The 27,037-nt window shown below is 54.0% G+C and overlaps 1 protein-coding gene across 1 annotated transcript in view; it reads right to left on the reverse strand.

Annotated features, from left to right (window-relative positions):
- The window catches only part of PTP4A3 (protein tyrosine phosphatase 4A3), a 35,526-nt gene extending 19,484 nt beyond the window's left edge, over window positions 1-16,042 (reverse strand). Inside the window, exon 1 of the mRNA XM_084750984.1 lies at window positions 15,956-16,042. The gene's annotated coding sequence lies outside the window, so the exon portion shown is untranslated. The remainder of the gene's footprint in view (window positions 1-15,955) is intronic.
- Window positions 16,043-27,037: the final 10,995 nt, after the last annotated feature.

The following is a 27,037-nucleotide window of genomic DNA, read 5'->3' on the forward strand; positions in this document are numbered from 1 at the left end:
CGGGGCCTCCTCCCTAAGACAATGAAATGCCACCTCATGTGGCTCTCACGGCTGTCCCCAGATGCTGTGAACCTGAGCACAGGCAGGGTCAACTGAGAGACCCTGTCTCAAGGAATAAGGTGAAGATAAACTGAGGAAAACTTCTGATGTCATTTGCACACACACACACACACACACACACACACACACACACACACTCCTGGAGGCCACACATTGGCAAAGCCAGCGCTGGCCCCTGAGTGTACAGTTTTTGCTGGGCCCTACTCATCCCCAAATCACTTCCTTCCCGTTAGCCTGGCCAGCCTCTCTGCAACATCATAAGACACCTGGAGAAACTGAGGCAGCTCAGAAAGACTTGACACTCACCCTCTAGCCACCCACACCCAACAAAACTTCGGCTCCCTGGGGTTGCAGGCAAGGGGACTTACTCAGTTGGTGGCTGCCTTGTCCCCCCCACTTCTGGCTGCAGAACCCACTCCTCACAGACAATTGCCAGCTTGGACCTCTGGCTGGTTCCCTGCTACATATCCCTTTTGTGAGCTGTGTGACACTGAGTGACATTCTCTACCTCTCTGTGCCCTGTCCATCTGTGAGGTGAGTGTTCTGAAAGCCTGGCCTTGATGGAGCTGTCATCAGTGCCCAGGATCTAAGAGACACACACACACCTCTTTCCTAAAGCCCGGCGAGGTGACTCTAGGCCAGGTCCCCACTGGGGCTGAGGACCCACACTCAGGTTGGTACTTCTGGGTTCTTCAGGAAAAGGTCTAAGTAACTTCTTTCCTATAAGACTTCCCAGAGACCACATTCTAGACATGGGGACCTCAAGGGACAGACAGCCAACAGGCTTTTCCAGAATGTGTCTGATACTAATTTAAATAAGGGACAGACAGCCAAGAGGCTTTTCCAGAATGTGTCTGATACTAATTTAAATAAGGGACAGACAGCCAAGAGGCTTTTCCAGAATGTGTCTCATACTAATTTAAACAAGGTGGCCCATGCAGCAGCATCAGATTTGACACCCAGCAAGAAGGCACCAGCCATGGCTCACTGCTGCCCATGCCACTGCCTGGTCACCCTGCCCAAACCAACAGGGCCAACTTCCCATACACATAAGAATGGGTCACTCAGCAAGCCCTGGGAGGTGGATATGAACACTGAGCATGCGCGGGAGCCCAGACAACCTACATGGCCTGCATAAGCACCTCCCCAGCTCACAGCATTGAAGCAAAATCCCTCCCAGCATCTGGGGACCAAGTGCAGGCGGCTGGGTTTGCTGGAAGGGACCTGAAGGCATTCCATGAAGCACCGACATCCTTTGGACTGTCCTTTCATCCATGGGTCACAGCAGGAGTGAGTGGGTAGGAGGCACCAATACCAGGTTTGAGGCAGATAGGGAGCCATGCATAGAGGAGATTCCCAGCCCAGGATGCAGGGGACCACTGGTCAGGAGGACCCAGTGCCCTGAGAATGGCTCTCAGGGTAAGCTGGCACCTTTGCTCTATTTGGCATCACTGCATCTGGGCCACTCACAAGTCAACCAGACTCAGAGGCTCCCAGGGATCCAGGACAAAGCCAGGCAAGGACTTATAGAGGCAACACTATTGGCACCTTGGGGACCAGGAGCTAGGGACAAGAGCCCTAGTTGCTCTTGTCATGACTAGACTCTGGGGACACACAGGGCAGCATACAGAAGCAATTACCTGCTACACTGGTCACAAGGACAAAGAACAGGGCCCCCTCATGATCTCTGGCTTCCCAGTGTGCTCAATCAGAGCTCCTCAGGTAGGAGGAGGGCAGCAATCTAGGCCCAGCAGCCTAGCAACTAGCACCAAACCTGCACAATCAGCGACCTATCACGACCACTAGGCAAAGCAAAGGGCACCTCGGTCCTTTCACAAAACTCAGAATGCATGCTCAGCAAGCCCCTAGGCAAGGCTGTTTCAACTTTATCCTCTCTGATAAAATCCAGTAACATGAAAGTCACCACGATATTTTATTATTTTTTGAGGCAAGTCTTGCTAGCACAGGCTAGTCTCCAACTCCCTGTGAAGCTGAGGCGGACCTTGAATTCCTCCTGCCTCCAGGTCACAGGTTCTGGGATGCCAGGAGCACACCACCACACCTGACCCATACCAGGCATGGTGATGGCTGTCTGTAATCTCAGCAGTTGGGAAGCTGAGGCAGGAAGGTTTTCATGAGTATGAGGCAAATCTGAGCTACACCATAAATGTTAAATCAACCTAACCCATAGCACAAGATGCTGTAGATGATGGTGGTGGTGGTGGTGGTGGTGGAGGAGGAGGAAGAAGAAGAAGAAGAGGAAGAAGAGGAGGTGGTCGTGAGAGAGGCCGGGAAGATGGTTCAACTAGAAAAGTGCTTGACATACAAGCATGAAGACCTGAGTTCAATCCCCAGGCCCCAATTAAAAGTGTGGTAGCGTGAGCATATGTTCCTAGCACTTGGAAGACTGAGATAAGCAGATCCTGGGGGCACAGGCCAGCCTAGCCTAATTGAAGAGCACCAGGCCAGGGGTCCCTGCCTCAGAAAACAAGGTGGATGATGGCTCCAGAAAGACTAACTATACCCAAAGCTCTCAGGCCTCTACACATACACACACACATACACACACACACACACACACATACACACACACACACACACACACACACACACACACACACGCACGCACGCACACCCCTACATACTTATACAATACAGAAAGTGTGCAGCACCGTGGCTATTAGTACACTCTTTGTGTTAATTAGTCATCACCACTTCTCAGTTCCAAAACACCTTCATAACTACAGAGACTCTACAGCCAAGTGTGGTGGATACATCTGTAATGCCAGCACTCAGGGGGCCAGCAAGAGGGCTCAGCAGGTAAGGGTGCTTGCTGCAAAACCTGATGACCTGAGTTCAATCCCTGGGACCCACATAGTGGAAGAAGAAAAATAACTCCTGCAAGTTTTAATCAATCAATCAATCAATGATTGAATAAATAAATTGAACTAAAAAAATTAAGGGGACTTTTTCTTTTAATCTTAACACTGGGGCAGCTGAGACAAGAGGACTATTGCCAGTTCAAGGCCAGTCTCAGGAACATAGGAAGACTCTGTCTGCAACTTTAAAACTTAGAAGTCTTGGGGCTGTAGCCCAGTAGCGAAATGCCGGTAGGGCCTGTGTGAGTACCTCCACTCTGGGTACCTCCACTCTGCACAGAGAACAACCATCCGCTGTCCCCTCTTCCCCTGGCCCCCATCTGTGGTTCCCTATTTGGGCTTTTTGGTATAAAAGGGACATAACAGGGAAATGATGTGAAGTCATTTCCGACACAACGATGTCTTCAATCATGTCCCTTCCAGCATGTCAGGGCTTCACCCCTTTTATTAGCTGACTAATAGTCCACTGTAGGAGCACGCCATGTTTTATCTATCCTCAGGCGAGAGGCATTTAGATCATTTGGAGCCCAAGCCGGGGACAGTGCTGAGCACTGCAAGTGTAGGGGAGGTAGGGCATGTCCCCATTTGTTCTGTGACTGCTGGGGTCCAGGAGCAGTGACACCCAGAAAGGGACCAAGAAGCCTAGGGCTAAATGCAGGCAGGGAAGTGAGTCATGGTAACCGGGGCAGGATAACAGAATCTTGCCCACATCTGGGGACACCTAGTCAGCCCCTTCCTAGGTCGGGTGGAATTGTGGCTGCATGCAAGGGGAGTGGGCTGCTGCCCCTGATGAGGTGCCAGGTAAACTGAAACTGAGAGGCAGGCAGGCAGGAGGGCCTGAAGGGCCGGGGAGCAATAGGGACCTCAGGAGAGCCCAGCAGCTCACTCCCCCTGAGGACAGGAAATGTTTGTCTACGCTTTTGAAAGCTGCAACACAGTCTGACCAAAAAAAAAAAAAAAAAAAAAAAAAAAAAAAAAAAGCCCCGGGGTTGTTTACTGAGCTACTGAGCTCTTTTGAACAGAACCAGTAGCAGGCAATGCTGGCTCCTGGGGGAATTTGGCAGCTGAGTGTTTCTCGCTGGTGGACCCTGAGCACTGGGTTAGGAGGGGAAAGAAGAGACTTGGCCAGCCCACCACTGCCATACAGGATGGGATGGTCACTGTCTATTTACATAGGCCTTCTTCATAGAGTCCACCCAACCGTGTCGTGAGGGTGGTCTGGCTTATAGTGGGACTGTCAGATACACAGGACAATGAGGGACATGTCATCCACGCTTTTGTTAATGGAAGAAGAGTGAAGGGTAGGTGTCCACGGGAGGACCCAGCAGGAGCAAAGGCAACAACCAGTGGCCACTGTGAGATGAGTAAGAGAGCACCTACAGTAAGAGCCAGCTGGGCCAGCACCCAGCCCTCAGAGTCATCATGGGCACCAACAGTTCTCAGATCTTCATCCAAGCCTGTCCCCAAGTCCAGGACAAGATGAGGACACAGTCCCTATAGCCCCAGACCGAGGGCAGCCCTGGAACGGGGAAGCTCCTGAGCCCCCTGTCTGAAGGCCAGGCCTCCTGGAAGAGAGCATCCTGGAGTCTGGCAGCCCCCGCTGGGCATGCCAGGTCCTCCATCTTTCCCAACACACCTCAGTCAGACCATGACCTCCTCTGCTCAGTCCTCACAACCCACAAGAAACGCCCAGAACCCATGACTGTCTTCTAACCCACCTTTGCACCTGCGTCCCCCACAGCTGTGCCTGCAAACCACAAAGCACAGTGCTGCCTCCAGGCCTTTGCCTGCACCTCACTGCTCAGTGGCCCTTCCTGCTTCTCTGGGTCTCCCCCTCATCACTTGGACCTCAGATCTGTGGACTTCCGCGCTATCACCCTGTCCATCAGCACAGCCTGCCCTGGGATCTCCGTTCTTGCCTGTCAGCCTCTCTCCCCACTGAGCGAGAGCACCCACCGCGCGGAGGTGTTGTGTCTGTCTCCCTGATTCTGAACACTGCTCCCAGTAGGTGTTCAATAGCTATGCACATGCAGAGAGCGCCCACTGAAATCTAAGCAGGGTGAGGACGACACACCCAGTACTGCAGGAACCGGGAACAAAGATAGGGAAAATCTAAAAGCACTCCTTGAGACTCCCCTGGGAGAGGGACACCCTCAACAAGACCGCGGCCCATGGTGCCCCCCAGGAAGACAGTACATGCCAAGAAAGAACCAGAACCAACCTATGCCTGTGAACGCAAGCAAGGAAGCTGAGTGCACAGGACTGAGCGATCCGGGGGTCTGCACGCAGCTGGGAGAACCAGAGTACCAGGCTTGGGCAGCAGCAGGGACCACTCAGGTTTCCCAGGCTCTCCCCGTTCCCTAGCTGCTGAGCTGTGAGCACCAGCTGGGCCAGCCTATAGCTGCAGCTGGCTCCTTAGAGAAGGGAGTGTCTTGTCCAGCATTTTCTCTTACTGCCTGGACCCTTCAGTCTAGCCAGGGCTCAGTGAAGACTAGCATTGGTGGGGGATAAACGTTGACCTGTACTTCTGAATACAACATGGTCCTACATGGCAAAGGGGAGCTGAAAGGCATGGGGAATGATGAGTTTCTTGTGCATGACTATGCTGGCCGCCTCTCCTCTGGAGACCCTCTAGGGTCCTTAAGGATGCAGGCCCACCCTAGCAAAGACTTTCTGAATGATGTCTCTGGACTCTCTAGGAGGCACACTGGTTAACAGACCTGCTGAGCTATTGGTCAGGAACCACACACACACTCTCCAGTCCTTCCTGGCCTGAATGGCCTCTTGTTATCCATGTCTATGCCTAGAATCTTTGAGGATGAGGACCCATCCTACCATTGTCATGCTCATAAGGCTTACATGGACCCAGCCTTCCATTGCCATGCTCATAAGGCTTACATGGACCCAGCCTTCCATTGCCATGCTCATAAGGCTTACATGGACCCAGCCTTCCATTGCCACGCTCATAAGGCTTACATGGACCCAGCCTTCCATTGCCACGCTCATAAGGCTTACATGGACCCAGCCTTCCATTGCCATGCTCATAAATAAGGCTTACATGGACCCAGCCTTCCATTGCCATGCTCATAAGGCTTACATGGACCCAGCCTTCCATTGTCATGCTCATAAGGCTTACATGGACCCAGCCTTCCATTGCCATGCTCATAAGGCTTACATGGACTATCCTGTGGAGTCTCTGGGTGTTGCCTCCCAGCCCTGCACACATGCCTAGGACTCCCAAATTAGCCTGTTCCTGTACACCCAAATGCCCTTTTCTTGACAGTCAAAAGGAGGGGCAGAGAGAAGAGCCGTGGTATCAGTAAGGTGTCCTAGGCCTCTGAAAAGCATCACAGCTAAAATGGCCCTGCCACAGCCAGGCTGAGGCAAGACAGGGTCAACCTTACCCTAGGCTCCAGACTATCCAATATCTAGCCCACTGTGCTTGGTGCCCATGCTCCTTGGCCACACTTGGAGTTGGCTGCGGTTTTGATACTACAGCCCTTTCCGCTGCGACTTCCACTCCACCTCAGATTCACTCAGTATCTCATGGGAAGGCAAAATTAATGAGCTGAGCCAGGTTGCCCCCACTCTGAATGTCTGGCCTCATGGAGACAGCTGATCCTCTTCCAACCCTGGCAGAGCCTCTGAGGTGGGGTACTCTCAGGCCAGGGCTTCCTGAGGCTGGATCACAGGACGGCATATCACCAGCATACACAGCAAATGCTTTGGACCTGCCCCTGGCCCTCCTGGGATAGTCATTGGCCACCACAATGGCCCAGGGACAGACTCCATCCCCACCCAGACTGGCCAGGTCTCCCAGTTCTAAAGTTTACTTCCTTCAGCACAAGGCAGGGACTTGGACACTTGTCTGGGAAACCCCAGCATATTTAGGCCTTTGACCAGTCTTAAGCCACAGCCTCTAGAACTGGGAGGAGAAGAAGGGGAGGGGACAAACTGAGGATGGGGAGGCTATACCTTGACCTCCCCATAGCTGGCTGGGGCAGGGCTGTGTGACCTCCCAGGGCCCACCCAACTCCCCAAGGCAGAAGAGAAGCCAGGGCAGACACAAGGCTGCCAAGAACTCAGGCCACAGGTCCCACAGGGTTCGAGGTCCCTCCTGGGGCAGGGCAGGCCCAGCTGGCAGTGTCCGTGGGAACAGTCCCCAGGCCCTGTCAATCACACTTAGGCCAGCCACTGGACAGTAGAGCTGCTACCAATGCCAGGGCAGCGGGACATGCATGGCCTGTGGGGCAGAAGCCCAGGCCCCTAGGCCTAAACAGCCAGACTAAAGAGCTGATAGGGAGTTCTGAGAGGACTTGGTCTGAGGAAGGGGCAAAGAGGGGTCTTCAGGGTCAGAACCACCAGGACTGGTGTCATTTGCCCCATGATCTGTCTCCTTCTCTCTCCTCTGCCCCCAGCCCTGAGTCTGAGAAGTCAACTTTCCACTCCCAAGGGCCCCTACCCTCCCAAGGCCACATCCTCTTCCCGTACCCTCTTTCCAGCTTCCTGCCCCTCGACCCCCCCCCCATCCAGCCTCCACCTGGTGGTCTACGCAATGTTAAGTGTCACCTCTTGTTCCCAAGATCCCACACACATCCCACAGACCACCCTGGGCTGCAGCCCAAGTGGCTTTGCCTGTGTCCTGTTATGTCTCAAGAGCAGGGCTACTGGGCCTCCTCTGGGTAGGGGAGGGGTGGATGGAGACTGGACAGACGGACGGATGCCTCCTGAAGGACTGTCTCAACCGCACTCCAGCCCACATACCCAGCTCCCAGGCCTGCCTAGCTCTCTTCTCCTGCCTCCCTGACCTCCTCCCAACCTTCTTGCTCCACCAGGGGGACTCCACATCACAGACCCTAAGCCACTGGCTGTCCTCACAGGCCTGAAGGGGCCCCTGGGGACGGCTCTTCCGGTGACTTCCTGCAAGGGAGGATGGGGGAGAGTAAATAAGCCCTCCAGATGGCTTCCTGCACTGGGCAGTCGTGGGAATTGTGGCTAGTGGGAGGAAACAGGGTTTGGGGGGGGGGGGTTGCTGCGGGAGGAGGGGAAGACAAGGAGGCCTGGCCATGTCCCCAAACAGAGGCTTCACACCTATTGACAGGGGAGGAAACTGAGGCCCTGACAGTCAAATGACAACAGAGGTCAGCCGCAGGACCTCCTAGGAGCTAATGGCATCTCTGTCGCTGAGGGAACAGGAGCCACAGCTGTGCTGGGCTCCTCCCACACACACCTGGAGGCCCCCTTCTCCGGCTCATCACAAGCAACGGGACTAAGAGCTGGGTCAGACCGCTCTGCAAGGGCATACCAACAGCCTGTCTTCTGTTTTTTGCAGGCTGCCACTTCCCAACTGTGTCACCTGCAGGAGGCCAGCGACGGACAGCAGCTTCCTGCCTGAGAAATAGGAGGATGGGGTGGTAAGAGCAGCCACCCCCCCAGATTACCTGGAGGATTAAAGAGGTACCCTGGAGCCAGGCGTGGTGGAGCACAAGTTCGAGGCCAGCTTGGTCTACAAAGCGAGTCTAGGACAGCCAAGGCTACACAGAGAAACCTTGTCTCAAAAAACCAGGAAAAAAAAAAAGAGGTAGCCTGGACCATACAAGTTCGAGGCCAGCTTGGTCTACAAAGCGAGTCTAGGACAGCCAAGGCTACACAGAGAAACCTTGTCTCAAAAAACCAGGAAAAAAAAGAGGTAGCCTGGACCAATGGCCACCACCAACCCAAAAGGGCTCAGCAAAGACCTGTCCAGGTGGCCAGGTGTGGTGGCGCACGCCTTTAATCCTAGCACTCGGGAGGCAGAGGCAGGCAGATCGCTGGGAGCTCAAGGCCAGCCTGGGTTACAAAGCGAGTCCAGGATAGCCAAGGCTACACAAAGAAACCTTGTCTTGAAAGAGAAAAAAAAAAAAAAAAAGACCTGTCCAGGTGATATGGGCTGTACCCGCCCCTTCCTCCATACCATGATGTCACCATCTCCCAGCAGCCACCTGACTCCCTGGCAACGGGGGATTCTGGGGATTCGTTGCTGCCACACAGCCTCTAGCTCATAGAGCCGCATGCTCCTGGAAGGTGATTATTCACCCCTGTCACCCTGGTCACATTGTGTGAGTCCCTCTAGCACAGGACCACCCCTCTCTACTTTTCTATCCCCATGAAGCTAATGCAGACCAAGACAGCTCCCAGGGGGCCTGGGAAGGCAGAACGAGGCCAAAGCAGTAGCCTGTGTCCTCATCCTCCATACAGGAGCCAGGACAGTGGCAGCAGGGTGATGTGGGCTCAGGGCCAGCAGACGGGACTAAAAGATTCACACAGTACCCAAACGCACGTCCCCCTAGCTGTCCAGAACTTCCATTATAAATGGGGGTAGGGAGGCAGGCAATAAACAACAGTCCTTCTAGACCCAGGGACCCAGAGGCCCACAGTCAAGGCCATGGGAAAGTCCAAGTGCAGTGTTGGCATCCTGTTCCTGTAGAGCTGAGCATAAAATGGAAGGCCAGCATACAAGGAAGCTCTTTCTTAGGTTGTTTACAACAAACATGCCCCAATCTACAAGCTGACCAATGAACAATGTTTAACTAGTTCCTCTTCTGTGTGAGCTCTTGATGCCAAGCAGGTCCACGCCAGCCCCAAGAGCATCACCTGACAGAAGGGGAAATGGAGGCACCAGCAGACAGCACCTCCACAGGTCACAGGCCTGAGAGAAATCGGTGTTAGGGGTGTGCCTGCTAACATCCAGTTCAGGTGCAGCAGCCCCACTCACAGCTTTGTACTGACGTGCCATCAGTCTACTGGTCGGGGGGGTGGAGGGGATGGGGCAGGGGGAGTCCTGTGTCCCCCTCCAAGATCCTATCTGCAAATATGAAAACGGAGGTCAGAATGCGCAGGGCAAGCCAAGATCCCTCCAAGGTCAGTATATCCAGGGCCGTGCGTATGTTCCCCAAGGCCAGTGGAGGGGGCAGGGAGATCACTGCTGAGGGACAACTGGGAATCCTGGACACCTCTAAGCCCTGAGCCGCAATTCCCAGCACATGTTGGGCCTCTGGGCAGCCAGCCAGAGGGAAGCTGACCCTGGAGGAGGGGCCTCCTTGCTGCCCTGACCGGGAGATTAGAGGGAACTGCTTGCCTTGGCAGAGTTTCAGGGCCAGTAGGCATTGCCAAGGAGGGCACCCAGGAAGAAAAGGCATCCTCTCTGGGGGACAGGCAGCAGTGACCAGAAAGGGACACCGTAAGCCACTGCAGAAGCCCGGATGGATGGGCCAGGAGGGCATGGTCTTGGGTGGACCAGAGGATCCTCCAAACACAGCTGAACTTCTTCTAGGAGTCCTAAGTCACAGGAAGGCTCCGGCAGAATGGAGTGGGAGTCCTGGTCCCATGGGAAGGAGACGGGACAGGCCTGCCTGCCGCGGTTGGCGTATCTCCTCTTCTGGGCCAGGCCTGGCTCTGGGTGTGTCTGGTGACCCTAAGGCCTTGGGAACAGGCTTCCATAGGATCCCACAGATCCCAGGAGGGGGGCAGAGATAGAGAAGATAAGGAAAGAAGCGCCACAAGACACTACAGAGGGCAACCCGAGGCTTGACAGGAACGTTCTGGCTAGGAAGTGGCCATCCTTCATGCCACTCAGACCTGAAGGCAAGAAGAAGGCTGGCCAGTGAGACCTGGAGACTCTGGTTTCCCAGATCAGACCTTTGCCAGCACATCAGTCCTTTGTTCATTTGAGCCTTTCTTCCGATGCCTCACTCCCAAGGACCTAAAAAAATCTACTGCCCACATACTGGGCTCCAGCCCACCAACGCTGCTAGAGTACTCTGTAGCTCTTGCTGATCCCAAGGAGAAACCAAGGAACAGAAACAACCCTATGAGAGCCAGGGAAGCCAACTTCCCACCTGATGCCACTTGTAGGAGGATATTAGCCTCCCGGAGCAGGGGGGTGTACATCTCAAACTGTCAGATCAATCAGGAATGTGTCCTGATCCACAGCCATCAGTCTGGGGCTGCCTTGGATCTTCAGGGCAAGAAAAGGGACCATTGCCAGGCGGTGGTGACGCATGCCTTTAATCCCAGCACTCCGGAGGCAGAGGCCGGTGGGTCCCTGTGAGTTCGAGGCCAGCCTGGTCTACAAAGCAAGGCCAGGAAAGTCAAGGCTACACAGAGAAACCCTGTCTCAATAAATAAATAAATAAATAAATAAATAAATAAATAAATAAATGGGACCATTAAACTGATCCTTACCTGAAGGCCACTCAGTAGGGAACTTGGGCCCTCCCACACCTCCCAGATGCTGATCACTGACCCACCCAGCCCCTTGTACCTGCTAGAACTCAATAAGCTCTGGCTGTGTCTCAACCTGGGCCTGACCAGGGGCTCCAGGCCAGCACATCCAGGCAGGCCTCCTCCCTTTCTACCCAGGCTTCATGGACTAACACAGGGCCAGGAAGAAATAGCAACAAAGGACAGGACAGCAGGACAAGCCATGTCTAACTTCCTGTTGCTTCCTAAACCATCTCTTCCTAGACTCCTTCTGGCCCCGGGAGCAGAGGAGCTCTAATACCCACAAAGGTCACTGCCTTTAGTTTACAATCAGCACTAACCGCACCTTGGGTAGACCTCATTGGCTGTGATATTGCCACTAAGAAAAAAATGGCCACTTCCTTTAGAAGGGTAAATGGCAGTGTGGGAAGACTGGATAGGTCACCCCACTATGATGCTTGGGCCTAAACACCCACCCCTGGCCTCACTTCACCCACACCAACACCCTCAGCCCTGTCCCCTGTCCCTGTGTGTCCCCCACCCATCCCCCACCCTCCCCCCAGAGATCCAGGTCATGGGATCCAAAAGCCATCACCACTAGGAGCCATTTGGCCTCAGGATATGACAGCTTCACTGACCACTCCCGCCCCCCCCCCAGCCCCAGGCTCTGCAGTAGGTGGGGGATGGGTCCTTCTGTGGCAGACACCACCCAGGACCCAAGAAGACACCCTGTTGGCACTCCATACACTCTAGCTAACATAATCTCAGAACTTCTTTGCTCCCCAGTTGACAGTGGCCCGAGACATCCATGACCCTGAGGGAAAGTGCCAACAGGGACACTGTACACAATGGCTCACTCAAGTGGGAAAGGCAGGGCTCAGAGACAGCCCGCCGCTGGGCACCAGCCTCACCCAGTAAACACCTGGCTTCCCAGCTGTGTCTGCTAGAACCTCAGTCCTCTCGAGACAAGAGTCAGCCGCCTGGTTCAGTCCCTGACTCATCCCACCAGCTGCGCAGTTGCTGTAACATGTAACTGAAGAGCCACTGAAGTGTATGCCCAAACTGGTCCAGCCAAGCTCCTCCCACTTGAGGGGGGGGCACCTCCCGCGCTACCTGTGACCCAACCCTGCTGGCCACTTTTTAGCATTCCTGACCTTTACCCTCCACACAGGTGCCCCCAGCACACCAGGGATAATCGCACCGTGGGCACTCACACTCTGCTAAGGCCACGAGAAAGGAGAACCAGACTGGCTGCTTGGAATTCAACTGTACACACCCGGTAACTTTGGAGCAGGCTGCTCCTGAGGTCCCCACCCAGACAATGAGAGCCCATACTCTTCCATTAACCCATCCCCCCAGAAAGGACAGCACCACAGTAGTGGCCCCAGGCTCTAGGCTTTGCTGGCAACATCTAAATCCATCCTCAACCAGCAGGGCTCCCCAGGGTACCTCTAGGTCCTGCACAGCTGTAGGACAGGGCGACAACCTCACAACCTGGGTGAAAACATGAAAAAAGATGTCCAAAGGACCTTGTGGTCACCACGAATGTCACCAGACAGTACTAATGAGCCCCCACCTTTACTGGCACCTTTCCCAGCACCTGGCAATGCATGGGATGGAGCTTCCACCCGAGGGCCGTCTGCTCGCTCTGAGCAGTACGAAAGGGATCTACAGAGGCCAAGTCAGAACGGTGTGTGGTCTGCAGTAAAGCCCACACAGCGTCATGCTGACTCTTCTAGCAGACTCCACATCTGGGACAGACATCTGGGAGGCACCAGGGCCTCTTGTGGGTGACAGGCAGATGGGCTAGGGGGCGGGGTGTCTCTGAACTTCAGGGAAGGGAGAATCTTCCCAGGGAAGATGACTGTGTACGTACACGTACACACACACACACACACACACACACACCCCTCATCCTAGTGTTCCTTTCAAGGAGTCTAGAAAAAAGACCTGCGTGCTAATACTCGCAAGCTGAGCTCCATGCCACATGGACACCAGGTGGCAGGCAGAGCTCCTGAGTCTAGTTCTGTCATTACGATGACAGCAGAGATTCCCTCACAGCCACCATCTTCCCTAGGCTAGCAGCCTGCTCCTTGTCTGAACTGTCCCCTAGCCCAACAGCCTTGGCCCAGCTCAAAATGATTATGATGAGATTTTGGAATGCTGGGATGAGGTGCCCCTCGACAGAAGACACACAACCTCCACCAGGTAAACTCCTCTGGAGCCTTCAGAACCCCACAACCTCATCTCTCCCTTAGCTCCTCAACTATGCTACACTTATCTTACTCACTGTGATATAACATGGCTTGGGGCCTCAGCAGTCCCCTCTGTGCCCCACCCCCTGCAGCCTGTCCAAATGGAGGGTACGGGACAGGCCCTTTACATGTACACCGCCAACCTAAGACCAGCTCAGTCCACGGCACACCATACCACACCACCACACCACAGCCCTGTCCCAAACGCAAGGCCTTCTCTGGATCCCAGAGCCCCTACTGGGTGGCACCTGAATAACAGGGCCATGTGTGTTCCCTACTGATTGACCCTAATACCCATCTTCCCAGCAAATATACTGCACCCTACTTTTACAGAAGCCAAAACTTCAGGACTGGATCCATCAGAAACTAGGAAGCCTAAGATGGGCGATGGCGGCACACACCTAGGCAGGTGGATCTCTGAGTTTGAAGCCAGCCTGGTCCACAGCATGAGTTCCAGGACAGCCAAGGATACATAGAAAAACAAAACAAAACAAAACAAAACAAAAAAACCCTGTCTGGAAAAACCAAAAGAGGTGGGGGGAGGGGGGGGAGGGGGGAGGAAAGAAAGAAGCCAGATCTGGTGTGCTGGGCCACACATAGCTGCTGCAGATGCAGATGCTGACGAAGTCACTGTTGACAGGGAATATGCATGGACCAGAAGGGGAAGAAATAGTAAAGGTGGCTAGGGTGGAGGTGGGTGGGCCGGAAAAGATTCTCGTAGGAAGCAACAGGTGAGAAGGGCAGGCCAGACAAAGGATGCTCATGTGCTTCCATAGTGAGAACTACTGCTCACCACCCCATGCCAGCTATCAGGTTCAGAGAGCAAAGCAAAGCCAGGGGCTTGGGGGAAATAATCAGCTCTCTGCCAGCTCCAGCCCCAGCAGCTCCTGGCTCTGCCCCCGAACAAACGCAATGGAGCACCACTTCATCCTCCTAGGGAGGTGCCTCCTGAAGCATCGCCGTCACCGTTGGGACATCAGGAGGCTTGTGCCACCACCCCTGAGGCCAGCTATGTGAGCTGTATCCCAACACCATGGCAGTGAGGTCAGGCAGGCAACTTGGCAACGCTCACAACCCAGGAACTAGCCAAGAGTCTGAGTCTGTAAGTGCCGAACTTCCACCGCCAAAAGTCTTTTCGCCATTTTCAGCCCACCACCATCCAAGCTGCCGGACCAACCAACTGCACCGGCTGGCCACCATCAGCCAAGCCATGCGCTGGCAGGAGCCAGCAGGGGAAAAGTCCTCCCCAATTGGTGAGAAAGACATCCTGGTGGGTTCCTGCCTCAACATTCACAATAACCATCTGTCCAGCCTGCTTACCTCGGTCCTAGGCCAGCCACGAGCACCTCCAAGGCAAGCGCCAGGCCTGGCCAAGAAAGGACAGCGGATAAACATCTGTGGCTAGGCAGCTCCTTATCAAGGGGATATTTGGGAACATTCCCCGTGGCATTAGTTGCCTCCCGTCCTTAGGCCCACAGTAAGAGTGCAGGGGCAGATGGAAGGGGCCCCACGGTTCTGTGTGTCGTCCACCCTCTCCTCATTGCAACCCACCAGGTAGAAGGACATCACATTGATCAGGCCCACAGTCTTAGGGGCTAGACCTGACTGTGTTTCTCCAGTGCCTGTCTCATCTGGGAATGGCGGTTAATAACCTTAAAGGAGGATCTGAGGCCAAGGGCACTGTGTGCAGTGACTTCCACCTGGTCAGTACCACCCAAAAAGTCCACACTACACTCCCCTCAGCACAAAGAATTCTGGGTAGTTTCCTCCAGAGCATGCGAGGAGGAGGTGCATCATTGTACCCATGGGACATAGCGCACGGTGACAACCAGCCTGGAGTCCACTCTGGTCCTCATTGATGGGGTCACAGGGATGGTCATTCTGCCTGCCCTGGGGTTAAGCATGACATCCAGTCCAACCATGCCTGCAGCTCCCTGCCAGACCTCAGGCCCATCAGGAGTCACCTGCTTAACGGGCTGCAGCAGCACCCCTGTTCCTGCAGCAGCACCCATAAATAGTGAGGCACTGTTCCACCTGGCCTGGCCCAGAATGCTTGGATCGCTAGGGGCCCAAGACCTGGTGGCCAGCCTCCAACAGTGACCCCACTGACAACCATGCGGACAGCAGGGAAGGCTATGGGGTCTTATGCCCCAAGCCATGCAGAGAAAGAAACTGAAGTGAGCCAAATCCTGGATAGGGACCTCGGGAAAGAATGAGCAGATGTTGGGGGAATCTTCCGCACCCCTAGAAATAGGAGCAAAGTCACCCCTTTCACCCATCAGGTCTGGTTGCCACACCAAAAAAACAGCTGGCTGAGTCCCCATGCCTGGCCTCCCTGCGGCTCCGGCCCTGCACGTGGCAGCTACCGGCCGGGTTCACTCAAAGGCTACAACGGGGTGCGGCCCCCGCCGGGAGCAAACACACAGACCGGCGCGCGCTCCCGCCTGCGCGGCCCCGAGGCGGCGCCCCCGCCGACGGCCCCCTGCGCGCCCCCGCCCGAGAGGCGCGGTGGAGACTGACCTGGCGGTCCGGGTGCCGGCGCCGGCACGACACGGAGGGCTCGGCACGCGCGCGCACACACAGGGGCGCGGCCTCGGCGCCGTCAGGACGTGCGCGCGCGAGGGCGCGGCCTCGGCGTCTCCGCCTCGGGGCGCGCACCGGGTCACGTGGGGGCACGACCCAATGGGAGCGCCCCTGTACACGTTGTCGCTCGCGTGCGCGCGGGCCTAAGGGACCCACTAGGGATCGACCTGGTCAATAGCTTATACCCCATAACTAGGCACCCCAGGCCAGAGGCTCCTTGGAGCTTTTGGAGCCCCCTGTTTTCCCATAGGTCTCGTAAAGCGAAGTCCCTCGCCCAAGGGAGAGTTGACTGGCTCATGGACCAGATGGCAGTAACCATAGGGAAATGAGGACCTATGGTTGACACCACTTGTGCTAAGCGGATTCTGGAGGAGGGGTGCCTCCTACAACGGGCTGGGAGACTAGCTTCCCTGGGCAGATTGTCCTCTGTCTCTGGACTAAATGTCCTGCCCACCCTGCGGAACCTTCAAGATGAGCCCTTCAAAGTGCCACACCCACCCAGCCTGTGCCCCTGTGCCAAAGCCAGCATCAATCCAACAAATCAAAAGTCCAGATTGTTGTCTTCCCGCCCCCAAAGATGCTCATGCACCCACCCTTCTTCCGTGCCAGAAGAGACACCAGAAAACTAAAGTGAGGATTCTCTGTGCAACATCCTGCAAGGATACCAAGAAGCTGGTGAAGGCCAGAAACAACCCCCCGCCTTGTCCCCAGGCCATCTAACTGGGTCCTTAGCTGCTGTTACCTCATGCTCCCCAAAAGCTCTTGCCCTTCACATCTCAGGGTATTTCATCAAAGATGCACAGAAAGGTCAAGGCAAGAGGGGGCACATCCCAGTCTGAGGCCCTAGGAGAAAGGTCACATTCCCAGCTCTTCTATAAACCCAGTACCTACCTCAGCAGCTCGTGGCCCATCTCATCGTGTGTGTCTGTCTGAGTTGCTGATTTTTAAAACTGTTTGATTTACTCTCACCTGTACAGCCCCCTCCACCTTACCTTTCCCCTGCTCTTTTCTTCCTCTCCTACCAAAACCTCAGGGGTGGGGCTGGGGGGGTGGGGGGTGGGGGTTATCCCAGCAACTCTGCTGGGGACAGTAGGTTTGCCTTCAACTCTGACCTCCGGAAGCCTAGAATCTCCATCTCACCCAGGCCCTGGCAGCCAGTGGCCAGGAGATGACACCAACCTGACGGATTCCAGCCAGTGCTCCAGATGCTTGCTTGCAGGTGTCAGACCGTGCGCTTGATCAAATCCAAAGTTCCAAAAGCTCACCTCTTCCCACGGAGGATGCTCTGCAGCCCTGTTCTACCGACTCCCTGGCAGAGGCTCAGGGGACACAGAGTGGAGAGCCAAACCCGGGCCAAGCAAACCAGAACCAGCCACCTGCAGCTAGTAGACTGGAAGGTGCTGGAGTCTGGGTGGGACTGGGAACGGACTCCTGAGGTTTGCTGTGGGGAAGGGAAGCTCAGGCTGGCTTATTCTATACAGGGAATGGTGAGGTGGGGGCTGGGCAAGGAGAAGGTAGCTGTTGAGGCAGAGCCACCCTTCCGGGATCTGTAGATGTAGGCATAGCACCCTGCCCCTCTGTGTATGTGGAGCAGAAGGGCCCAGATCTACCTGCCTTTCCCCACCCCCTGCCCCTGGGGGACAACAGGATCAGCAGATTAGCTCAGAGGACTCGAATGAGGTCAATGCTAAGTGGATTTCCAGGAAGCTACCTCCCCTCCGGCCCTAGGCCTGGCCCCAGGTCAGCAAGGCTACCAAGGAGGGGCCCAGGCTGGGGGAAACGCAGAGCTCGCTCCATGATTCATAGGGGTAGTGTAACGCCATGTAAGTGACTTTTGAGCCCCCAACATGGGCTGCATGATGTAACCTCTGACTTGTCTCAGTCTCCCCATCCATGAAGAAAGGTGGTAACAATTATAATCCTAGGGTCATGGAGAAGACTGAGCAAGACAGCATTGGTCATATTTGCTTGGTTTGCCAGCCCATACTGAGGGCAGGCATAAACAAAAAAGATGTAGACCTTGTGGTTAAAAAAAAAAAAGGTAGAGAGCATCTAAACAGAATGAGGGGCCACCATGGGGTCCAGTTCTGAGGCACTTCACATATCCTAATTAGCCTCAGTGGCTATGGCCATCCTAGAGACCACAGCTTTCCCCTCCCTGACAGAGCCTAACGCGCCCGCATGCGCGCTCACACACACACACACACACACACACACACACACACACACACACACACACACACACACACACCCCTTATAGCATCAAGCCCTGAAGTACAGAGGAGTAACCCCAGGCCAGCCTGAAGGAGAGAAACATGTTCTTTAGGATCCCAAGTGTGGGATCGAACAGTCTAGTAAGAAAACAGGTGATGTTAATTCACTAGAAGAGCAACCACCTCGTGCAGGAGCTTAATTGCTACCAGATGAAAAAGATCCTGTGAACAGACTCTGGGAGGGGCTATATAAATGAGCCCAGAACTGGCTGCTGCGTGGATTGAAGACTTGGGATAGATTTGGCTGTTCATCGCTGCCCTTCAAGACGCTTCTAGAGAAAACCACTTGAGGGAAGGCTTCAGAGCTCCGGCTCCTGCTGAGGCTCTGGGGTCTGATTACCCCCGGTTCCAGTAGAAGAAATCCTGCAGCTCCCGACTGGAGAATTGTTCCTCGGGACTGATATCCTTAAGGTTTTGTTGTTGTGTCAATTAATCTTCATTTCCTACTGTTTGGGTTAATCGGGTTATAACTGACATAGGCTTGGTCAATAAGTTGTTAATAAAATATTTTGGTTAAGAAAATTGTGACTACACCAGCCCCCAACCTGCAGGGATGCCAGAAGTATTAACACACTGCAAGCATCTTGTCCTGCTACCCTGGGGTTTCCCCAGTCTCCTGTTCTGCTGCCCTGCTGTACTTGAACATGTGCCCCGGGAGTTTTATAACCAGTGAACCCTCGGGAGCATACTTATATGCTGGCTTCCTCACTTCAGAGCCAGGCTCCTCTGAGCAGCAGTGTCCCTGATTAAAAAAAAAAACAGAGGCAGTTGGAGGGAAGCAAGGCTTTGGGGTAGCATGAAGGAAGAACTGTAGGGACCCCGCTTGTGTGGCTCATTTCCGGTTCTCCTGTTGTCTAGCGATGGTGCAGTTCTCCGCCACAAAGACGTGCAGTGATTATTCACGATGCCGAATAAACAACATCCAAGTGGCCTGAAACAGCCACACTGTTGTTAGCTGGAGGTCTGTGGCCAAACAGATCAGTTCTGGTCTAGAACCTCATGATAAGGGCATAGCCAGCCAGAAGTGCAGTGGACTGTCTGAGGAAAGCTGGACTGGGGATCAGCCTCCAAGGTGCAGTCTCAAAGCCCCCTGGAAAATTCCCTCCAGGGTTTCATGAGTGTTCTCAGCACTTAGGGACCAATGTGCCCCGTAAAGTGAAGCAGAGACTAGGCAAGAAGCTGGGATGCCCACACATCATCTAGCATCAAGAAACAGTGTCTTCTTTTGATCACACTGGTATGGAAGGAAGCATGGAACCCACACAGGCTGAGACTGAGAAAGCACTGCAGCAACACAGCTAGTTCCCGTGGGGGCACTAAGATGCTTTCCTTTCCAAGAAAGGCATCTAGTGGAAGGCAACTAGTGTTCACGTGGAGCTCCTGAAACTACCAGAGGAGGCACCGTGAGTGAGAGGCATCAGGCCTTGCATCCTTTCACGGAGAGTTACAGAAGTGGCACCCTTTGCAAGCTTAGTACCTGCTGGCTCCCGACACATCTGCTGAGCATTGTACTGGGCTGTCCAGTTCAGAGTATAGATGGGCACTAGAGAGCCCACTCAGATAGCTCAGGTGCAGCAACCATGAGCACATGGGGCCTAGGCCTCAGAGTGGATCGTTCCAGGTGTCTCGACTAGAGCAGAGGCCTGGCTAGCCAGTAGACACAGCAGTAGGTAAGCAAGAAAGAGTACCTGAATGCAAAGGCCAGCCTCTCAGGAAGGAAGATGACACTCAGCAGGCGGAGAGCAGGGAGTCTCCAGAGCGGCCTCTGTGGTCAGAGCACTGGGGAGGGGGGGGGAGGTTAATATGGATTATCTTATAGGAACAATAGAACCTCCTTGAGGGGAAGGGACAGGTGTGTCTCCACATCCAACCTCCTGGTCCCTTGGCCTCATCTGGCACCTGCCACTGTCTTTGGTGACTCCAGCACCCAGAAGTACCCTTTGAAGAGAGCTCCATCCATGAAGATGTCAAGACACACCTAGCTGCCTGCCTGCCCTCAATGGTGCCTCCTTCCAAGGTTAGCGTCAGACACGACAGGTTAGCACCCCCTTGTGGTAGTTCTACTCAGGGTTGATCATGTGGACCATCTCTGCCCTGGCTTTTACTGCCCTTCAGTTCCTGCCCACAAAGGCAGCAGTTCTGTGATTCTGACCCAAAATCTTGTGGCTTTAAGATCGCTGGAAGAGTAGAGCAGTGGTTCTCAACCTTCCTAATGCTGGGGCCCTTTAACACAGTTCCTCATGTTGTGGTGACCCTCCCAACCATAAAATTATTTTCATTGCTATTTCATAACTGTAATTTTGCTTCTGTTATGAATAGTAATGTAAATATCTGTTTTTCTGATGGTCTTAGATGACCCCTGTGAAAAGGTCACTCAACCCTCAAAAAGGGTCATGACCCATAGGTTGCTCAGCTGTCTTGCCTGAGGGCCACTTGCAGCCTGCCTTCTGGGCTGATGAGGACAATGACAGGCAATATGGTAGCGCAAGGTCCCTACCAACACCCACTCAGGACAGGAAGCCAAGGTGCAGGGAGGTACAGCCACAGACCACAGGGCATGTCACCACTGCAAGCACCCACAGAGACCCCAGCCATTGACCCTCTGCCGAACCTCAGGCTACCTCTCACCCAGTCCCCCAAGCCTGAGCAGTGGAAAGGCTTAACCAGGAATTATAAATACTGCATGGCCAAAAGAAGGCCGTGAAGTGTCAGAGAGTCTCTACCCCTGCCCGAGGGCTCCTCAGGCACCATGGAGCTCTCTGAAGTCCAGGCTCCACCGTGGAGCCAGCCAGCGGTAAAGAGAGAGACAAAGACGAAGCCCAGTATGGTCTTAGGATTCCAATGTCAGAGTAGCAGTAACCCACACCTCATGCTGAGGAGAAGCTCTGGCCTGGATGGAGGCCTAACAGTTCAGTTGGGCCGGACTGATACCATAATCCAGCCCTAGGAAGGCAGGCTCCCTTTAAACAATGCTAAACAGATGCGCAGAATGACAATGCACTTTTCCTTCCCGGAATCCCCTTCCCAGTGCACAGCTCACCAGGCCACAACTGTGCAGCATTGGAAGTCTGCCACTTGTCATAGTTTCTCCTCTCTCTGTCTCCTTTCCAAGCACACTTTCCCAACACTCTGAGCTCTTCCCCAACATCTTGGGCTCTCTTACTCTCTCTCTAAAGCCTCCATCCTCCCCCTTGAAGTTGCTCGGCCAGGCCATCCCATGTCTGACCTCCATGGGGCTCTAACTGCATGGCTCGGCCCTTTCTTCCATTTCCTTGCTCTGAGTAGCTGCTAAGATTCACAGCCAGCTCGCCTGTCCTGGCTTTTGATTGGTTGGTTGGTTTGACTTGGTTTGGTTTTTTTAACAGAGTTTCACTGTGCAGCCCTGGCTGTCCTGGAACTCACAGAGATCCACCAGCCTCTGCCTCCCAAGTGCTGGAGTAAAGAAGCACACCCCCGCTGCCTGCCTGTTTTGTTTGAACCCTAATAAATTTGTTCTCAAGCTTTGAGTTTTTCTCACTTTATTTTATGAATGAGACTAAGAATCCTAAGAGGGACCCCCCCCACCCATTTTCCCTGTAATACTGGGATCTCCCCATGGCAGTCTCAGATGCTGGCAAGTATGAGGGAGTTGGCCAGCCCCATCCCTGCATCCCCACCCACAGGGACCAAAACCCTGTCTGGAGCTCCTAGGTATCAGAGCCCCAGATGTCAGCCAGAAACCCTGTTCATTCACCTTCACCCTCTTATCAAGTGACACCGCCACCTGTCCAACCACAGAAGCCAGAGTACTGTCAACAGCCCCACCCCATGCTGTCCACACGTGGCTTTGGTCGGAATACTGAACCCTCATGGGTGTTGGAGGGGAGGGAAGTGAACAGAGGGAAGCTACAATTACACTGGACTCTGAGGGTGAATGGGGTCAGGTCTGTCTTGGATGGGAGCAGGAGGGCTCAGCCTGCTGCACCAGCTAACTGACAGGATCAGGGGGTCCCACAGTCTGCAGAGGGTAACCTTAAAGACTCAGGGAATGACAGATGCGGTGGCACACACCTGTAATCCCAGCACTCGGAGAGGCAGAGGCAGGCAGATCATTGTGAGTTCGAGGCCGGTCTGGTCTACAAAGTGAGTCCAGGACAGCCAAGGCTACACAGAGAAACCCTGTCTGGGGAAAGAAAGAAACAAAGAATCAGGGACTTAGTGGCTAAGATGGGAGCAGCCCAGCCTTCCACAAGGCCTGCTCGCCGCACCACCTTGGCTCAGACCCTCTGTCCTCCTATCCTTCAACCCTCCAAGAGCACACCACCACTACTCCCCACGTTTTAGGTCCCAGCCATGTGACTTCGGACAGGCCCCCTGCCTCCCTGACCTACATTTTTTTTCTCTTCTACAAATGGCATTTCTTGAGCATATACACAGAGAAATATGAGTCAGCACACCACAGAGGCACCTGCTCATCCGTGTTTACTGTCCGTTGGCTGTAATAACCTAGTCACAGCTGAATGGATAAAGAAAGTGTGGCATTTATACACAGCAGAGTTATATTCAGCCTTGACAAAGAACAAATGTGTCCTTTGCAGGAAAGTGGGGGGGGCATCTTGTTAGGAGAAATAAGCCAGGTGTGGGAGGGGAGGGGTTGATGGAAGTAGAAGCTGGGCTAGGGGAGCCCCCCCCCCCCCCCCGTGGAAAGGGACAGATGTGGGTGATTGGAAGACAGGACACAATCAAAGTGGCTTAGATGCATGTGTGTAAATGACATAAGGAAACCAGCTACTCTGTGAATTAATAACCACTACTATAGACTGGAGGGTAAAAACATATATAAAACAAATGGTCTCTGCAAGTTCACAGAGCCACTGCCTGCAGTCCCTGATGCGTCCCGCCCTCAGGCATGGCAGCCCAGGCTTAGCTTGTGGCCTCAGGAAGTGTCATAGACTTGTCCTTGCTTGGTGGTGAGTGGGAGGCAATCTGAAGTAGGCCCTGCTGTCAGCCCACAGCGGCTCCGTGTGGCTGGCTGAGGGAAAGCCTGCACAGAGTAGAGCAGCAAGCTGCAGGGATTGGAGTGGCACAGAAAGCCTCAAGCATCCACATCAGACTCCACGGAGGGCAGAAGGACAGATGGCCAGAAGTCCATTGACCCAAGATTAAGGAGGCCTGTAGTACCAACAATCAAGGCTATCTGATGTCTGTGCCTGCTGGGTGTGGGCAAGCCCTGGAGGAGCCCTGTGGGAAAACCCTGGTCAGCCTCAGGGAACAGTGAACCCCACAGTGAGATCAGGGGACCTCAGCGCTGCTGCTGCCTCGGACATGAAGATCCAGGTTAACGACAGCTGAAATTGTCCCTGGGACAGGGCCACGAGAATCTAGAAGAAGACAAAACTCAACCTCTGGCCTCAAGAGCCTGAAGATGCTTCCCCATACCCAAGCGTGAGATGGACTCCCTGATCCCATCTCCTGAGTCTCCAGCAGAGGGCACTACAGGACAGGAACTGAGGCCAGATGTGCAATGGAGAGCCTCAAGCCATGAGCCTTCTGCACCTGGAAGCACTTACCACCAGGGGGCAGCATGGCTCTCCACAGCTGCGAAGTCGAGAAGGTACCCCACTGATGTCACACCACTGTCCCCAACAGAGCAGCTGATCTTCCATCCTGCCTTTTTAGGGGAGCCTGGGCCCTTGTTTCCATGCTCTACCTATCTTAACCTCTTGATAACTACGATTGCCCTGGGCTAGCAATCAGAAGGTTCAAACTGCCAGGCGGTGGTGGTGCACACCTTTAATCCCAGGACTCAGGGAGGCAGAGGCAGGCAGATCACTGTGAGTTCGAGGCCAGCCTGGTCTACAAAGTTAGTCTAGGACAGCCAAGGCTACACAGAGAAATCCTGTCTCAAAAAAAAAAAAAAGGAGGAGGAGGAGGGGGTGGAGAAGAAGAAGGTGATGAATGTGTGAATGTGGTGGTTCAAACTGACCTCCCCCTTGATCTGTTAGCTTACAAGGCTGGACCATAAGACACTGTTCACCAAGAGTACCCATACAGTCACTGGTTTAGAGAAGGAGTCACCACCAGAGCTGGGGCACAAGCACCCCTGACCATCCAGTATCATCTACGGAGGGTCTCAAGAGTTGACAGGCCATGGACTATGTCCCCCAAGGTGACAGGCTCACAGAACTGGGTGACAGTAGCTCGGAACTCACAGGAGGCTTCAGGCCACTGAAGGTGGGAAGGGCTGCCCCAGGAACAGCGCAAGTAAGGTACAGAGGCATGAAGGAGGTGTACTGGCATCTAGGCATGGTGGAGCTGGTCAGCACCACACAGTTGGCACCCTAGCAAGATACCTACATGGCACAGGGCTTCATGTGTATCAGACTGAACAAAAAAAGAAATAGTAGGCATAGTGGCGCATGCCTTTAATCCCAGCACTTGGGAGGCACAGGCAGGTGGGTCTCTGTGAGTTCAAGGCCAGCCTGGTCTACAAAAGTAAGTTCAGGACAGCCAAGGCTCTGTGTAACAGAGAAACCTTGTCTCAAAAAAGCAAAAAAAAAAAAAAAAAAGAGAGAGAGAGAAAGAAAAAGAAAAAAAAAGAAATAAAGAAGGAAGGACATGACTGCTCCGAGTTATGGTAGAGGAGAAGGTTTATTGGAGATAAAAGGGAGAGTATAGTCAGGGGCAGAGACATCTGGAAGACTCCATAGTGAATATGACCCTGCTGAGCTGGGCCATGTGAGAAGATGGGGGAGGGGAGAGCCAGGAGGGTAAAGAGTAGACACAATAGGCATCTGTGGGGAGTGCAGCCCAGCCCCTGGGCTGGAGAAGTTTAGGGTAGGGGGTATGCAAGCCACACCCTGAAAAAGGTAGGGACTGAGGGATGCTGGGAGAGCTCAGCAGCCAGATCTGCTTCTATATGTTAGAAAGGCACCTAAATTATCCCTTTGTCCCAGTCTTGAGACCTAACTGTGACTACGTGCCTTGCTTTGTTTTCCCAAGAATACGGGAAAACCTTCAGGGTCTGGGAAGCAGTGTGTTAGTCAAGGACCTAAATTTATAGCTGGCATCTGCTGAGGGTCCATCGTGTGCCAGGCTCAGGGCCAGCTGTGCGCCCTACCTCACCTTTCCTCTCTCCTGAAAGAACAATAAACATCTATGCAAAACCAATGTCTGCATTCCCCCCAGTGCCACCCAAGTCCCCCACTGTCTGCCCTGGATGACACCGTGAGAAGGGCCCTAGCGGAGCAGAAGCCAGGGACCCAGAGGGGTCTCAGGTTAGGCCACTGTGTTCTCAGACTCAGAGGAAGCAGATGAAATCAGATTCCAGAAGTTGGCACCGGAGCAGTCGGTGAGCACTCTGTCCTGAGACTTCGCCAAGCTCCAGCAGAGAGACTCACTCGGTAGCCAAAGCCAGAGAGATTCCTTCCCCTGCTGGAAGCCAGATTGGCCTGCTCACCTGGCGATTAAAGCATCCAAAAAAAAAAAATCTTTCCTCAGGGCCGGTTTGAGGTACAACAGGGACACAACTTGGCTCAAGGTGGCCTCCTCTAGCTTCCAGCCTGCTGCAGACAGAATTCTATTGGATTATCACTGGGGGCCTTTGCCCCTAGAATGGCTAAGGAGGCCTAGTGTGAATTTCCTGTCTTAGCATATTTTCTCTTGCAACCCATCCCTGTGGGATCAACACATCGCAGCTACTCCTGGAGAGATGAGGACGCAGAGACAAAGGGAGTTAGGTAATCTGCCCAAGACCAAACAGCCTAGAGCTGGGGAGTGGGGATGGCACTGCGTGTATCCTACACTCAAGGCTACACTCACCAAACCGAACCAAATCAAACCAGTACACGTTTGTTTTCTGTCCAAAGCTGGAAAACGCCTGCTGTCCCATACCCACTGGCTCACAGCTCAGTCTTCACAGACAACCATTCCCATGCCTCCTCCTTCAGGAAGCCTTCCTGGGCTCTCTCTTTTTAACAGACACATCTTAATTCTGCTCCTGCCCTTCGTTGCTCCCACCTCCGCCCCAGACTTTCTTTGTGAGCCAGAGACAGGTCTGGATAAACCCTAAGATCCTCATGTCCGGGATGGGCGGGGGGGGGGGGGGCGGTGAGGGTGAGGGGGGAGAGGACTGCCTTGTCCACCTCCTTCCTGCCTTTGGATTTCCTAGGACAGAGCGCAGTGCCCATGTAAACACCAAGCGCGACAGGAGAGGAGTCGTCAGCAGACTGTAAACCAACACGCCGCAGAGATGAGGTACAGGCAAGCTATCTGGACAGGGTTGAAGCCCTGCGGAGTTTACAGTGGGGAAAAGAATTATCTACAAGGATGGAGAAACCATAACGATGTTTGTTGATGGATGAGCGAGTGACTGGATGAGATGGATGAGGTGCACCTGAAGAATGCTCACAGCTGCTGCAAGCAGACATCCGGGAAGGAAGAGCAACATCTCAGCGCTCGCCCTTCCCCAGCCTCCGTCTGCATGTCAGAGTCACTCTGGGGCTTCTGAAACACTAGCATCCAGTGTTTCTCCACTTGGGACCTGTGCTGGTCCAAGGTGCCTAAAGGGATGTGATACCCCTCCAGCTGCAGTTACACAGCCTAGGGGAACCAGTGCAGAGCATCCAGCAGCTCAGTCACTCCTCGTGCAACCCCCAGATGCTGCTGACTTCATCCTGCTGGGGGCAACTGAGGCTAAGTGACTTGCTTCTGCCATTCCCACCTGTGCCTATAACCCAGTGGCTTTCTTGTTATCTACTCCATCAGA

Source organism: Acomys minous (genome assembly GCF_964271855.1).
Source record: "Acomys minous genome assembly, chromosome: 12".
NCBI classification, from domain to species: Eukaryota; Metazoa; Chordata; class Mammalia; order Rodentia; family Muridae; genus Acomys; species Acomys minous.